Source organism: Grammomys surdaster, unplaced genomic scaffold (assembly GCF_004785775.1).
Source record: "Grammomys surdaster isolate TR1022 unplaced genomic scaffold, NIH_TR_1.0 125562, whole genome shotgun sequence".
NCBI classification, from domain to species: Eukaryota; Metazoa; Chordata; class Mammalia; order Rodentia; family Muridae; genus Grammomys; species Grammomys surdaster.
This window is the reverse complement of record NW_021620409.1, coordinates 1,042,802-1,058,381: the sequence shown is the minus strand read 5'-3', so window position 1 is coordinate 1,058,381 and position 15,580 is coordinate 1,042,802.

Below are 15,580 nucleotides of genomic sequence, written 5' to 3'. Positions count from 1 at the left end.
GAGGAGGGGAAGAGGAGGAGGGGAAGAGGAGGAGGAGAAAGAAGAAGAGGAGGAGGAGGAGGGAGAAGAAGAGGAGGAGAAGGGGGAAGAGGAGGAGGAGAAAGGGCTGGAGAGATAGATGGCTCAGTTGTTTAGAGCACTCGCTCTTACGGAGGACCTGACTTCAATTCCCAGCAAACACATGGTGTTCTATAACCTCTGTAACTCCAGTTCAGTGAATATGATGCCATCTTCTGGCCTTCTTAGACATCAGACATACATATAGTACACACATATACATGCAGGCAAAATACACACACACACACACACATTCCTAAAATTATGTGTCCTTGGGTCTGGAAAGATCACTCAGTAGGTAAGAGCACTTGCACAAACATAAGGGCCAGAGTTTGGATCCAAGCATCCACATTTAAAAAAAAAAAAAAAAAAAAAAAAACAAGTGTGTGAGTGCTGGGATATCCAGGGAGGCCTCTACCCATTTAGAGGAGGAAGGTTGCCAGGTGGTGGTGGCCCACGCCTTTAGGCAAGGACTTCAGAAGGGGGTGACCAAGAGGGGGCCAGTGAGCAGGATGTAAAGTGAATAAGCAAAAAAATATAATTATGGTGGTAGGGGGTCATCTTCCTGAAGACAGAGGGAAAGAGGAATGGGATGGAGGACTATAAGAGTGGGGAAGGGGGGACAATGGCTGGATTGTAAAAAAAAAATAATAATAAAAGTAATTCAAATAAATGAACAAATAATCCAAAATACAAAAAACAAAATAAATAAAATTAAATTTAAAAAAAAATCAAATGTAGTTCCACAAGCATTCCAGAACTGTTAAGAGACAGGAGGATCACTGGGACTTGCTGGCTATCAGCCTAGTTCCAAGTTCAGTCTCAAGGGAACAAGGTAGAAAATGGTAAAGCAGGCCACCTAACATCCTTCCCTGACCTCACACACATAGACAGACATCACACATCCAGAGAGAACCCGAGGTCGTCATGGTCACAAAGACAGACATCACATGCTTTCTCTCACATGTGGACTCTGAAATGGCTTTTTTAAAGGACATGAAAGTAAACAGAGAATTATTATTAGCGTTGTGAGAGGGAGAGGAGGAGCGGGGGATGAATAAGAAAAGGAATAACGGGGTAAATTGTCACGTATGGAAATGTCATGTGATACGTTATCCTCTGCCAACGAAATGAGCCAGCTCAAGCCAAATCAAAGTATAAAGGCAGGTTTATGGGGGCAGCTCTCCACCGACCACACAGGATTGGGGGAGACAGAGGGGAACAGGAAGAGAAAGAGAACACAAGTATACACACACACACACACACACACACACAGAGAGAGAGAGAGAGAGAGAGAGAGAGGCAGAGACAGAGACAGCTAGAGAGAAACAGAGACACAAGAGAGACAGAGGGACAGAGACGGAGACAGAGAGATCAGAGAGACAGAGAGACAGATTGCTCAAGCAAGCCACGGATATGTGAGAGGAAACCCAGCCCCTGGGTTAGAAAGTTCTGTTCATGCGGGGCTTCCCAGTCATGGCCTGTAACAGGTAGGGACTGAGAGATGCTGGGAGAATGTGGAGGCCAGGTTCATTTGGTATGTTAAATATGCACCTCGGCCACTTGTCCCTGGTCTTCGACTCCACGTCATGATAAATCCAAAAGATAGTTGTGCACACCTTTAATCCCAGCACTCAGGAGTCAGAGGCAGGTGAAACTCTCGAGTTCCAGGCCAGCCTGGACTACAGAGTGAATTCCAAAATCAACAAGGGCTACACAGAGAGACCCTGTTTCAAGGAAAAAAACAACAACAACAAAAATCATAGGTGTGGTCATGACAATGACACAATAGTACCTCATCTGCTCCTTACCCACTCACTCCACTGCCTACACAATGTAAATCCTCTATAAAAGAAAATGCAAAGGTAAGGCGACCATCTAAGCTAAGAAGCGGTTTCCTGAATATGTCCCCCCAGCAGAATACACCAGGCACATGCTGGACCTGGCTCTCCCTTCTCACGGCAGGGTACGGATGAGGAGCCAAGATGCCAAAGAAAAGAGTATTCATGAGTTTTCTTACTGTGTTGTCACTAGATGCTGGGCCTGTACTGGGCACCAGGCAGCAAGGAGAGAAAGAAGGCAGATCCACAGTCTATCCACACTAGAGGACAGAAACTCCCGGAAAACTCCACAAGAACTCAGGAAGGGAGCGGATTCCCCAGAGGTGGGCAGCATTCCCCAAGGTATCCTGGATGACAAAGGGCAAACTTCAGGGGTGGGAAACGAGAATTAGATATGACGACGGTTTATTGGGCTTGGAGGTGGGGATCTCAGTGATAGAACACTTGTTCATTACGTTCAGCCCTGGATCCCATCTCTCTCTACCAATGCAACATCAACAACAACGACAAGTAAAATGAAGTTTGCTAGCTTTGATAGTGATAAGATTAGGCAGGAAAACTTTGTGCATTCTTTAAAGGTACACCCTGGAGAGTACGGAAGGCCACCACGCCGTGCCTGTGGCGTGTGTGGAATTCTTCCAAACAATGAGTGATGCAGAAGATGATCAGAAGCAGCAGAGTGATGAGTTCTAGAAGACGACACTGTTCCACGAGCAAAGCTGGTGGGAAGGAAGGTGCTGGGGCTTCTGAGAAGGTGATGCTAGCCTAAAGAGTGGGCTCACACTAAGTGACTGAACATCCAGACACCTGGAAGACATAAATGACAACCCAACGTCCACAAGAGAGAGGGGAGAGGCACCACCCAGGAAACGAAATAGTCACCTAACATGGGAAGCTCAAGACTGCCATTCATCTAGGTGGCTACACCCTACCAGACGTTATGGAGTCAGGAGAGATGTGCCAGCCATAAAACCTGGTATGCCATGCTATTCAGAAGGCCAAGGCAGGAGAATCACCTGAGTCCAGTAGTTCAGAGCCAGCTTGAATAACATATCAACCCCGATAATTAAGAATTAGTTAATTTAAGAAGGAAAAATTAAAACCAGAGCCTCTGGCAGCCTTTATGTTTGAAAAACGCATGGATGTGGGCAGGGGAGATAGCTTGGTCAGTAAAGCGCTTGATACTCGTCCACACCCATAGGCATGCAACAAAGGAAAAAAAAAAAAGAAACAGGTAGAAGTAGTAAAGGGGCTAAATGGTAAAGAATGTGGCAGAGCACCGTGCCAGGCTCTATGCTAACATCTTTCCTCAGTTCACTCAAGGTTAATCCTCCCTGAGGTCAATATTATCATTCCTGTTTTATTTATATCTTGTGGGTGGAGGTCAGAGGACAAGTGACTTCAGGAGTCTGTTCTCTACTTCCGCCATGTGGGTTCCAGGAATTGAAAGTCTTCAGGCCTAGAGGCAACTGCCCTCACTTGTTGGCCTCTTTTCTGTCTTATAGATAAGGAAACTGGCTTGACATTGTAGAGTAACATTCCCAGAGCCAGTTAGGACAGTCTTAGATTTTTTGTTTGTTTGTTTGCTTACTTTTTTTTTCCCTTAGACAAGGTCTTTTTCTTTTTTTTCTTTCTTTTTTTTTTGGGTTTTTTTTTTTGTTTTGTTTTTTGGTTTTTGGTTTTTGTTTTTTGGTTTTTCGAGACAGGGTTTCTCTGTGTAGCCCTGGCTGTCCTGGAACTCACTCTGTAGACCAGGCTGGTCTTGAACTCAGAAATCCGCCTGCCTCTGCCTCCCAAGTGCTGGGATTAAAGGCGTGCGCCACCACAGCCAGGCTAGACAAGGTCTTTCTATGTAGCTCTGGCTGTCCTGGAACTCACTATGTAGACCTCTTGAGTGCTGGGATTAAAGGTGAATGCCACACCCTGCCTGTCTTCCAATGTAAACCCAGATCATTCACAAGAGAGAGGTTGGGAGCATCACCCAGGAAAGCAGACAGGCACCCAAGGTAGGAAGCACAAGACAGTCATGCAGTAGCTACACCCTACAGAGAATCAGAGATGTGAAAATCTGAAGCCCATGCTTTTTCTCCTTTTACTGGAGCCCCGAAAAAGAAAACAAGAAAGGGGAGGGGAGGGGGAAGCTTACAGACCAGCGAGAGGCACAAGTCCTAAGTAGTGTGGAGAGGTCAATTCAGGTGGTGTAGTCTCCTGCACTGTGTCCTGGGGTCCAGGAGCAAGAGAAGAAGTGGACCTAACTGAATGAGCAGTGGGAGAGCTGCCGTGCAGATGAAGAGAGTTACCACCACCCAGGGGGATGGCAAAGAAGGGGAGGGCCAGGGCAAGCTGCAGCAGACACAAAGTGGTGGCAGAGGTTGGGGAAACTGGAGCAAGCCAGGGACACCCAGAGAATCGACCTGTGTAGAATTGGAGGGGAAGGACAGGGTAGTCAGACTACCCACTCCTGAGTAAAACTCCTACTGAATAAGATGGTGTTCTGATGGCATTGTGAGGTGCTAGGTGCAAAGCAAGAGGAAGTGTGCTTACAAATCAGAAGACTGAGGCTAAAGAGATGGCTCAGCAGTTAAGCTCACTGGCTGCTCTTAAGTGAACCCAGATTTGTTTCCTAGCACCCATATGAAAGCTCACAATCATCTGTAACCCCAGTCCCAGAGGATCCAAGACCTCTTCTGAACTCCCAGGGCATTACACACACCCCACACAAAGTACAGATGCATACACTCAGGATGAATCCATACACACAACATAAACAAATTTTTCTAAATTCTGGAGATCAGAGATGGTAGCGGTTATGAAATATGACTTACTTTAAAGTCACTTAACTCTACCTTAAAATCACTTAAAATGAGCCAAGCAGATGGCTCAGCAGTTAAGAGACTTGATCCATGAGCCTGGTGACTTGAATCTCAGCACAAAAACACAGTTTAAAAAGTCGTTCTCGTCAAGCAGTAGTAGTGAATGAACACCTTTAGTCCCAGTACTCAGGAGACTGAGGCAAGTGGATCTCCATGAGTTCGAGGCCAGCCCGATCTACAGAGTGAGTTTCAGAACAGCCAAAGATATACAGAGAGACTCTGTCTAGAGAAAACAAAGTCATTCTCAGTGGCCAGCACCCATAATTCCAGCACTCCTATGGCAAGATAGAAGGTGGAGACAGAATTGGCTACAAACTCACAGGTCAGCTCATCCATGACTCACAGCAGAAACAGGAGAAACACTGCCTTGTCTGGTTTGGTGGCACTCACCTCTAATCCCAGCAAAGGCTGGCCTGGTCTACAGAGAGAGTTCCAGGACAGCCAGAGCTGTTACACAGAGAGCCACTGTCTCAATAGATAGATAGATAGATAGATAGATAGATAGATAGATAGATAGATAGATAGATAGGCAGGCAGATAGGCAGGTAGGTAGGTAGGTAGATAGATATAGATAGATAGATAAGAATGGTAAAATTTAATTTATATGTACTTTGCCACAATAGCACCAATCATAACAATCAGCACTTCAAGGCACAGAGCAGAGGGGGACCTCTGAGGGAAGATGGGGTCAGACCTCAGACTTGTCCCTTTAGAGCATGCCACAGCCTTCAGAGCCTCCAGCGTCAGCTCCAAGAACTTGTCATCCAGATCAACCTCTGAGCTACTGCAGTTGGCTCAGGCTGCTGCACCTTGGGTGCCTGGCACTGGGCAGTGGAAGGTGAGCTGGAAAGAAAGACCCTTATTCCTTTACACGAGTGAGGCCAGGCTTCTCTGCAGCTCCAGTCTGTTTTCTTCCAGACCAGAAACATAGCACAGGAAGCGAAGGTAAGAGGGGGAGGGTGGAGAAAGGGAAGCTCGGTGGGAGGAAATGGTGAGCAAGCATGTCAGCGCTAAGGCTATCCCACCACAGAGGGTAGGAAGAATGATAGCCTGATCTCAGGCTTTCCATTCATACCCAATGCTATGCTGAGTTTTAGATATCAGAGCCCCACCCTTGAACAATAAGAGAGTTGCTCCCAGACTGCAGACTTAGATCAAAACAATGTTGGCTAAAGAGGTATGACTACGAGAGTCTCTAGGTTCTGCCAGCAGAAGGACCATTCCCAGCAAAGCTCCCCAGGCAGTCTGACACAGACCTAGTCTTCTTGCACCAGTGCTGAATGCATCTCTGAGAAGAACCCACCCACACCAAGAGCATCGCTCTGCTCTTCTAGTTGGTAGAGTCTGGAGACACAGAGGAGAATCTCCTGTCACTGAGAAAACCAACCGTGACTGACCCCACTGTTTCACTGGCAAGTCTCGATAGGCTATATTACCAAAGAGGACACATTGCCCAAGCCCCATTGTCCTCACTATGAGGAAATGGGAGAGTCAAAGAGATGAAGCTAGTCCATTCGGACTAATCCTGTAGGTAGAAGTAAGAGCATCGGGTCTGTCCCCAGTAGGATGCTCCCCAGGGTAGACACCAGTGTGAGAATGCGTGTTCAGTCAATTCATAAGTGGTATAACCTTGGCAAAACTCTTGCTCAGGCTAGTTAGTGGCACGAGAACAATTTCCCTTCTCCCTTCACAGTCAGTCGTGAGGGTCATGAAAGGAGTGCAGATGACTGGCTTTGCTCACTTAAGCTGGTAAGGCTTGGGGCTGGAGAGATGGCTCAGTGGTTAAGAACACTGACTGCTCTTCCAGAGGTCCTGAGTTCAATTCCCAGCAACCATATGGTGGCTCACAGCCATCTGCAATGGGGTTTGATGCCCTCTTCTGGTGTGTCTATCTGAAGAGAGCAATGGTGAATACATAAAATAAATAAATCTTTAAAAATAAAAACAGGGGAGCACTGGAGAAATGGCTCAGCAGTTAAGAGCACTGACTGTTCTTCCAGAGGTCCTGAGTTTGATTCCCAGCAACCACATGGTGGCTCACAACCATCTGTAATGAGATCTGAGGCACTCTTCTGGTGTGTCTGAAGACAGCTACAGTGTACTTATATAAATAAAATATTTTTTTAAAAAGTGACTTGTTGGTATAAATAAAATATTAAAAAAAAAAAAAGGCTTAGGACTCCAGCATAGTTCAGCAGAAAAGTGCTTATCCAGCATGCATGGGGCCCAATGTTCTACCTCCAGCACCTAACAAAGTTAGGGGGCAGGGATGAGGCTCAGCTAGTCTGGGCTTGCCAATCATGCATGAAGACCTAAGTTCAACCCATGGCCCTGCATAAACTGGGCGTGGTGGCACGTGGCTGTAATCCCAGAATTGAGACAAGAGGATCAGAATTTAGTTGTCATCATAAACTACAAAGAAAGTCTAAGACCAGTTTAGACTACTTGAGACTGTCTCAGAAATAAAATAAGGGCTTTACTATATTATTGTTTTGTGGGGGATTTTCGGTTTTGGTTTTGTTTTCGAGACGAGGTCTCAATATATAGCTCAGGCTGCCCTAGAACTTAGGTAGACCAGGCTGGCCTCAAACTCATAAACATCTGCCCTTCTCTGACTCCCTTCCAAGTGCTAGGATTAAAGGTGTGCACCACTATGCCTGGGCATATTATCTGTAGACTTATGGAAATTAAAATAATTTTGTTTGCTGAGCAGTGTGGCACACACCTTTGATCCCAGCACTCCAGGGGCTGAGGCAGGTGGATGATCTCTGTGAGAGGCTGGTCTGGTCTACAGAGTGAGTTCTAGAACAGCCAGAGCTACACAGAGAAACCTTGTATCAAAAAAATTTTAATTAATTAATTAAAAAAATAACTTTGCTCTGATAGGCTGGAAAGGTGGCTCAGTGGTTGAGAGAACTTATTGCTCTCCCAGAGGACCGGTGTACAGTCCCACACCAGGTGGCTCACAACTGTCACTTCAGTTCCAGGGGATCTAACACCCTTCTCTGTCTTCCACAGGCACCTTCATCTTTCTCCTGAGACAGGGCATAGATGAGCATTTAATAAATGAAACAATAGCAAAGCTAAGTGTTTTTTTTATGTCTAGTCCTTGGGACTGAAAGCCAAGGACACTAGGCCAGGGCAGAGAAAGAACTCATTCCACGTATGAGTCTAAGATGCTTACAGGAAGAACAGGAGAAATACTTCAACTATCAAGAGCACTGGCTGCTCTTCTAGAGGACCAGGATTCTGTTCCCAGCATCCACGTGGTGGCTTACAACTGTAGCTCTAATTCTAAGGGATCTGGTTTCCTCTTCTGCCTCTCTGGACACAAGGCACCCAAGCAGTGCACATATATACATTCAGGGAAGATACTCAAACACAATGAAAACAAATAAATCTTTTTTAAAAAGTAAAGACCAGCCGGGCAGTGGTGGCACATGCCTCTAATGATTTTTTTTAAACTTTATTTATTTATTTAAGTACACTGTAGCTGTCTTCAGACACCCCACAAGTGGGCATCAGATCTCATTGCAGATGGTTGTGAGCCACCATGTGGTTGCTGGGATTTGAACTCATGACCTCTGGAAGAGCAGTCAGTGCTCTTAACCACTGAGCCATCTCACCAGCCCTGGCGCACGCCTTTAATCCCAGCACTTGGGAGGCAGAGGCAGGCGGATTTCTGAGTTTGAGGCCAGCCTCATCTACAGAATGAGTTCCAGGACAGCCAGAGCTACACAGAGAAACCCTGTCTTGAAAAACCAAAAAAAAAAAAAAAAAAGGTAAAGATGGTTGCAGCCTGCAGACACAGACAAAACTACAACATGGTGATGTTTATAATTAAGAGAGGGCCTGGATCCTGGGTGGCTGCCTAGCACAGGGCGGTGGGTGCAAGAGAGTATCAAAGTACCCAAGATGTGCTGGACATGATGGCACATACCTTTAATCCTAGTACTCATGGGATAACTATAAAGAGATGTCTGTGAGTTCAAGCCTTATCTACCTAGCAAGTTCTAGGCCAGCAAGGGCTACATAGTGAGATCCTGTTTCAAAAACAAACAACTCTAAGGTGATTGTCAGAGAATGAGGGCTTTATAGGAGCCTGAATAAATGCTGTACTCAAACTGGTCAAGTTCCTTGCATAGGTGTAGTATTGCAGTGAGACAGCCAACAGTGAGGAGAAGTATCAGGGTGAGAATGGGCAGGGAATGTTCGTAATGCCAAGGCAGACTCTCTGGTCCTCTTCATATACACACACACACACGTGCACACTCATGAACACACATGAACACACATGCACACACCCCACACACATGTGCACACACTTATGCACACATACATGCACACACCCTCACACATGTGCACACACACATGTACACACATACACACACATGCATACACATGCACACACACACGTGCATACACATGCACATACATGCACACCTACATGCACACACATGCACACACACCCACACGTGTGCACACACATATATGTGCACGCACACACATACACACACTCTTCTGAGCAACCACTTTGATCTCACAGCCATGTGCTATCCTGACTTCTCTCTGAGATTGGATTTTCTTGGAATTCTGTCTCCAGCTTCCCTCATCCAACAACTCAGATCATGCTTTGTCAGTCCCCAGATCAGCCAACCTGCCAGCATTTTGATATCTCTGGAAGAGTAAACACTGACCTCAGACTCCCTCCTGTTCCAGGAATATGACATCTCCTGCAGGAAGGCCCCCTTTGGAAGGCCCTGAAGTTAAGATTTCAAGGCTCTGGAAAGGAAGCAGTGTGCTAAAAAAAAAAAAAAAAAAAAAAAAAAAAAAAAAAAGGTGGGGAGACCTAGAAAACCCAAGGCTAAAAAGGAAAGGGTAGATAGAATTGGAGGGCTGACATTCCTTAAGAAGGTTAGAAGAAATTGACTGGAAATACAGAGAAGGTTCTTCTCAGTGGTGGGGGAGGCTGGAGGCAAAGGAAGTCATGATCCTTAATGATTCTTACCACCTTAAATCCCAGCACTTGGGAGGCAGAGGCAGGTGGATTTCTGAATTTCTGAGTTCCAGGCCAGCCTGGTCTATAGAGTGAGTTCCAGGACAGCCAGGACTACACAGAGCAACCCTGTCTCGGAAAAAACACCAGAAAAAAAAAAAAAAGATTCTTACAGTCTCCAAATTGTTCTATCTCTCCATGACCACCACTACAGCCCCAAACACAAATTCTCTGGATCCCTTCTCCCAGCCCCCAGCTTCTCATAGAGAAGCTAAAGAAGTTAGAGGGGCTGCCAAGGGACCCAGGCAAGATAAGTATAGGGTTTGGAGAACATGATACAGGAAGGGGCAATAATTACACAGTAAGGTCCTCTTGGGGACTACAGGGTTTGTGGGCAGAGGACTTGGAAGGGTCCACTCCTCCAACACAGCACCCTGCCCAGGAAAAGCTGCTCCACACCCCTAGAGAGGCACATACCAGAAGAGAAGAGAGTAAGGAGGCCCTCTCCCAGTTGCTACAATTCAACCATTCCATCCCTCCTCACCCACCCCAAGGAAGCCCCCAAGTATGGAAGAATAAAGCCATTAACCCCAGAGATAAGCCCTTTGGGGGCAAAAAGGGAGATAGGATTAGTGAATCCTGTGTACTACCATACCACTGCGACCTGACCTCGACTAATCTTAGAAGCCAAACTGTGTCGGGCCTGGGAGGCACTTGTGTGAGAAGATTGGGGAAATTCTCTCAAAGGAGGCAAGAAAGGTAGTTTTTCCTAAGAGCCCAACTCAGATGTACAAGTCAGGGAGGAGTGCCGCAGGACCGGGAAGCAGTATATTCCTCATCCCCCACTCCCACCGGCCCCGTAGCAGCACCCCTAGCAGCACCCCTGAGCCTTGGCCTCGAACACTGGCAAGAGACTCCCCAGGAGCAGAAGCTCTTGCTTCTAAGGCTGTTAACTGATAGCATACCCGAGAACGCATTTCTATCCTTCTGCCGGCTCCCTCCCCTTGGTACTTGCTTTCTTCTCATCCGCAGCTCACAACCTTCAAACCTAAATACCAGCCTCAAAACTCTACCCACATTTGCTATGAACCAGTCAGGACCTGGAAGGAGGCGGGTATGGAAGTTGCTCGGGTAACCTAGGAGAGGGGTACCCCTAGCTGGAAGGCAGTTACCAGGGAGACCAGGACAGTTGGCTGGGATCCAAGCCAGGGTTGGCACATATCGGGATAAGCGAAGGGTGGTTGAGAGGGCTGTTTGATTGGCTGGTGACCGGGTCTCTCTAGGTAGCCTGGGCCGACCTTGACTTACAGCAATTGTCCTGCCTCAGTCTCTCGATTGTTCGGCTTTCAAACTTGCGCTAGCCCCCCCCCCCCCGCCCCCCAGCAAGCAAAAGTCTTAATGCTCTGCTTTCTTCCAACTCCTTTCCTATAAAGCAACTAGCGCCCCCTTCTTAAGACTAGGTCTGGGGTAGCTGGAGTGCTGAAGCTCTGAACAGCTAGGGGTTTACTTTCTGCGTCTTGGAGGAATCATAAGGGACCAAGTCTGACAGAAGTCAAGGAAAGAAGTGACTCTAGGAGGGGCTGGAGAAGAGACAAAGCTTACTCTATTTCAAAACTTCGGCTGAAGACCTTGTTCACCGGAACAGGGTTTGCCTCCCGTACTGGTTGCAGAAAGATACTTGAAAAGTCTAAAGGGCAAGTATCAAAACCACTGGCCTGACGTTTCATATTATTCCACCAGAGGGCAGGATTGTCCACTTAATGAATTACTTGTCCTAGCGATAAAGCCAGGGAGTGGAAACCTGTCGAGCAAATTGTTGCCTGCTTTCTTAATATCTGGCCCATAACAACCCCTTGTGGACAAAATTACACAGTTTTCTTCACCCCCACCTAGCTCTGGCCAGGTTCCCTCACAAAGGTCCAATCAACCTTTAGTTAAGGCAGCTGAGAAATACATTCGTGAAAAGGGTCCTGCTGTGTTGGACATCACAGTGTAACGGTTGCAAGCACAGACTGATAACTATTAGAGTGGTGTGTCACACCTTCAATCCTCATGCTTCAAAAACAGCTGTGGTATTCCCATTTTACAAAGGACTCTAAGGTGTAAGGGGCTTTAATAAGCTGGGCTGGCAAGACGGCTCAGCAGACAAAGGTACATCAAGCTTGAAAACCTGAGTTTGATCCTAGGGATCCAGAACATTATGAAAAGAGATAACTTACTTCATAAAATTATTCTGATTGCTTTCGCACACTCTCTTAACTTTCTCTCTCTCTCTCCCTCTCTCTGTCTCTCTCTCTCTGTTTCTGTCTGTCTGTCTGTCTGTCTCTCTCGCATACACACGAAAATTGTTCAAGTTCATATAGCTAGAGAAGGGAGGTTGCTGGAACTTGGCATACAGACATCCTAGATGTATTAGAGAAGCTACAGTAAGCATGGGGACTCCTGAATGGTTTATCTAAAAATCTCATTGACGCTGAGACCTAGTAAAAGTATAAATTTGGCCAAGAGATTTGGAGAATGAAAGTTGGACCAAAGTCAGGGCTACACAGAGAAACCCTGTCTCGAAAAAACCAAAAGAAAGAAAGAAAGAAAGAAAGAAAGAAAGAAAGAAAGAAAGAAAGAAAGAAAAGAAAGAAAGTTGGACCAAGCTTTGGCAGGCTAAGCATGGGCATCACACTGAGCTCCAGAACTCCATCTGCAGCTGAGAAGTTGTTCTAAGGAAAACACTTGGATGATAAAACAAGACTGGAAGGCTACATTCAGGTATGTAGTCTGAGTCTGACTGCCATTCATCCAATGAAGCCTGCGGGAGAGGGCATATCTGAGCGGAAAGGACGTCTGTACTTGATCTGTGGTATTTGAGGACTAATTTCTAGCCCCCTGGAACTATTAGCTGGTATTATGCACCTATTGTTTGCTTCTCACTTGTCTTTGACCTTCCACTAGATACATGTTTGTAGAGGAAGTGAATGAAAGCTGTCCATTCTCTAAAGAAGCAGAAAGGGGTGGCACCATTTCTGCCTTCAAGGTGTTTGTGTTTTCAGAGACAGAGTCCCACTATGTCACCGTGGCTAGCCTGGAACTCCTTTTTTTTTTTTTTTTCAAGACAGGGTTTCTCTGTGTAGCCCTGGCTATCCTGGAACTCACTCTGTAGACCAGGCTGGCCTCGAACTCAGAAATCTGCCTGTCTCTGCCTCCCAAGTGCTGGGATTAAAGGTGTGTACCACCACTGCCTGGCAGCCTGAAACTCTGTATGTAGACCAGGCTAACCTCTGCCTCCTGGATTAAAGGCATGCTCCACTACACTTGGCTTGTTTGTAGTTTTTTGTTTGTTTGTTTTTGGGTTTGTTTGTTTCCTGAAGAAAATTATATCAGAGTAATGTCTGAAAAATTAGAATGCACCAGAATATGTGGTAAGAGCAGTCAGGGCTCTGAGGGAATAGAAAGGGGCAAAAAGAGGATCCTGAGGAGGAAGCCCATGACCCCTGCCACTCTTGACCAACTCCTAGGCAAGTTTCACAACTGGTTGAAGGTAGAAATTCTGATCTCCGTTTATAGGTAAAGAAACTTGATGACAGCTCAGTGGAAGAGTTCTTGCTTTGTATGCACGGCCCCTCGGTTCTACCCTTCCCCCACCCCAAGGTACCACACTTTTTTTTTTTTTTAAAGATTTATTTATTTATTATATATGAATACACTGTAGCTGTCTTCAGACACACCAGAAGAGGGCATCAGATCTCATTACAGATGGTTGTGAGCCACCATGTGGTTGCTGGGATTTGAACTCAGGACCTCTGGAAGTGCAGTCAGTGCTCTTAACCACTGAGCCATCTCTCCAGCCCGGTACCACACTTTCAAGGCATAGGGAAGAGGAATGAGAACACAGAGGGAGGGAGGAAAACCTTGGTGAGATATTGAGACTCCTATGCTTTGATCCAAAGCAAGGGAGTAAACCAGCAGTTTCTAGGTTGTGTTCCATTAAGTCCCTGTTCTAAATGGGAATAGATGATGTGTTCAGAGCCTGTTACCTACCCTGCTTCTCCCTCACAGCTGAACCCAACGGTTACTGGTTACCCTCGTTCCACTCCGGCTCCCAAACCCAATTCTGTTCTTGTGTTTCTGCCTAACCTTAACGTTTTTGTTTTTGTTTTTTAAATTAGGTTTTAATCCCAGAGAGGAAACCAAAAAACCTTGATACTTGATACTTGGCCCAAGAATCCCAATAGTGAAGTTTATACATTTTTACATTTATCTAATTTTTTTGAGACGGGGCCTTCCTACTGACGTTTATACGTTTTGTTCGGTGAACATTGTATGAGACACCAGAGGAGCAAGTCTCAACCCCCTAACATTTTCAGTTTGCCAAGAGATCTCCAGAGACACGGGTCAAGGCATGTCTATGCAAAGAGCTCTCTGGAGGCTGAGGCAGGAGGATAACTGAGTTTGAGGCCAGCCTGGGATGCATTTGAGACCCTGTCTCAAAGGAGGATAGGGAAAAAGGAGTGGAAAGGGTTTAGGGGAGGTGAAGAGGGAGAGAAATGGAAACAGAGGGAAGAGGTAACCAGCATTAGTGGCTGAGAACCTGTAGGCTGTCTTCCTTGTGTACCTGCTGTCCGTGCCCTTATGCCTAAAACTTCAAGCTTTTTTTCAGATATGTAAGACCTTCAGACACAAAGGTATAGCTAGGAACCCAGGAAAGAGGGTCGAGACAGATTCCTTACCAAGCACCACTTTCAAGCCCTACCTACTTCATCTGTCTCTTTCCTCGTGGCTCCCACACTCTCTAGCCCGATCGAGATAACTCTCTTTGTTCTGTTAAACCTCAATTTCAAGCTCACTGTCCTCATAGCTAGTTTTCTTCCGGTCTCAGTACTTGTCATCAACTTCTCAGCTTGTTCCTGGCCTCTTTCCTCTCCTGACCGCCTTGATCCCTGTGATAAGTCAGCGTGATGTTTCATTTTTATGGCTTCTTTAAACATCCTCGGCTACCTCTGGTAGCTGAGGCTATTCTTCACATCTCCACCTCTTCCCCTTGGGTGTCTCTTTGCGCTCCAACCAAGGCTGACTTGTCTCTGTTACTCCCTCCCCTGATCCTTTCTCTGCACCTGCCTCATCAAGGGCTCCCTCCAAGGTATCCCCTGTCTCTGCCTCTCTCTCTTGCCCAGGGTACCCATCAGCTCCCTCTGCCCCATCCGTTCTCTTGCCCACCTCTCCTGCCCTCTCCTGTTCGACTCTAGAATTCGGCTAGCCGCCCCTCTTTGCGCTCTACCTTTGTCTTTGACTCTCTCCACTCTAACTGTCCCACTAGTTTTTCTGGTCGTCTTCGGTCTTCGCTCTTGCTCTCTCTAGATAAGTCTCTCCCTTCTGTGACTTCTTTTCTCTCTTTTGTCTTTCCCTCTTCCCTTCCTATCTGGGTATCTTTGGATCTGCCTCTTCCCCCACCCCCAACCCCTACCCATCGCTCCGTCTGTCCCCATCTCTCTGACTCGGTCCCTCCCGGCCTCCCCCCTCCCCCTCATCTCTCGGTCTCTTCATCTTTCTCTGGGCCCGTGCTCCCTCGCTCCCTCGCTCCCTCGCTCCCTCGCTCCCTCCCTCTCTCTCTCTCTCTTTTCCTCGGTTCTCTCCGGCTCCCTCTCTCGCCTCGGATGACAGCGCTACCTCTTTTGTTGGCTCCGCAGCCAATCGCGGCCGCTGACGACACGGGGGCCGGGGCTATAAAGGGCCCGGCCCGGGCTTGGGCCCCCCCAGCCGCCCGCCCCGGCCGCCCGCCCGCCCCGCCCGTACGCCCGCCGCCCCCGGCCCCCGGCCCCCCC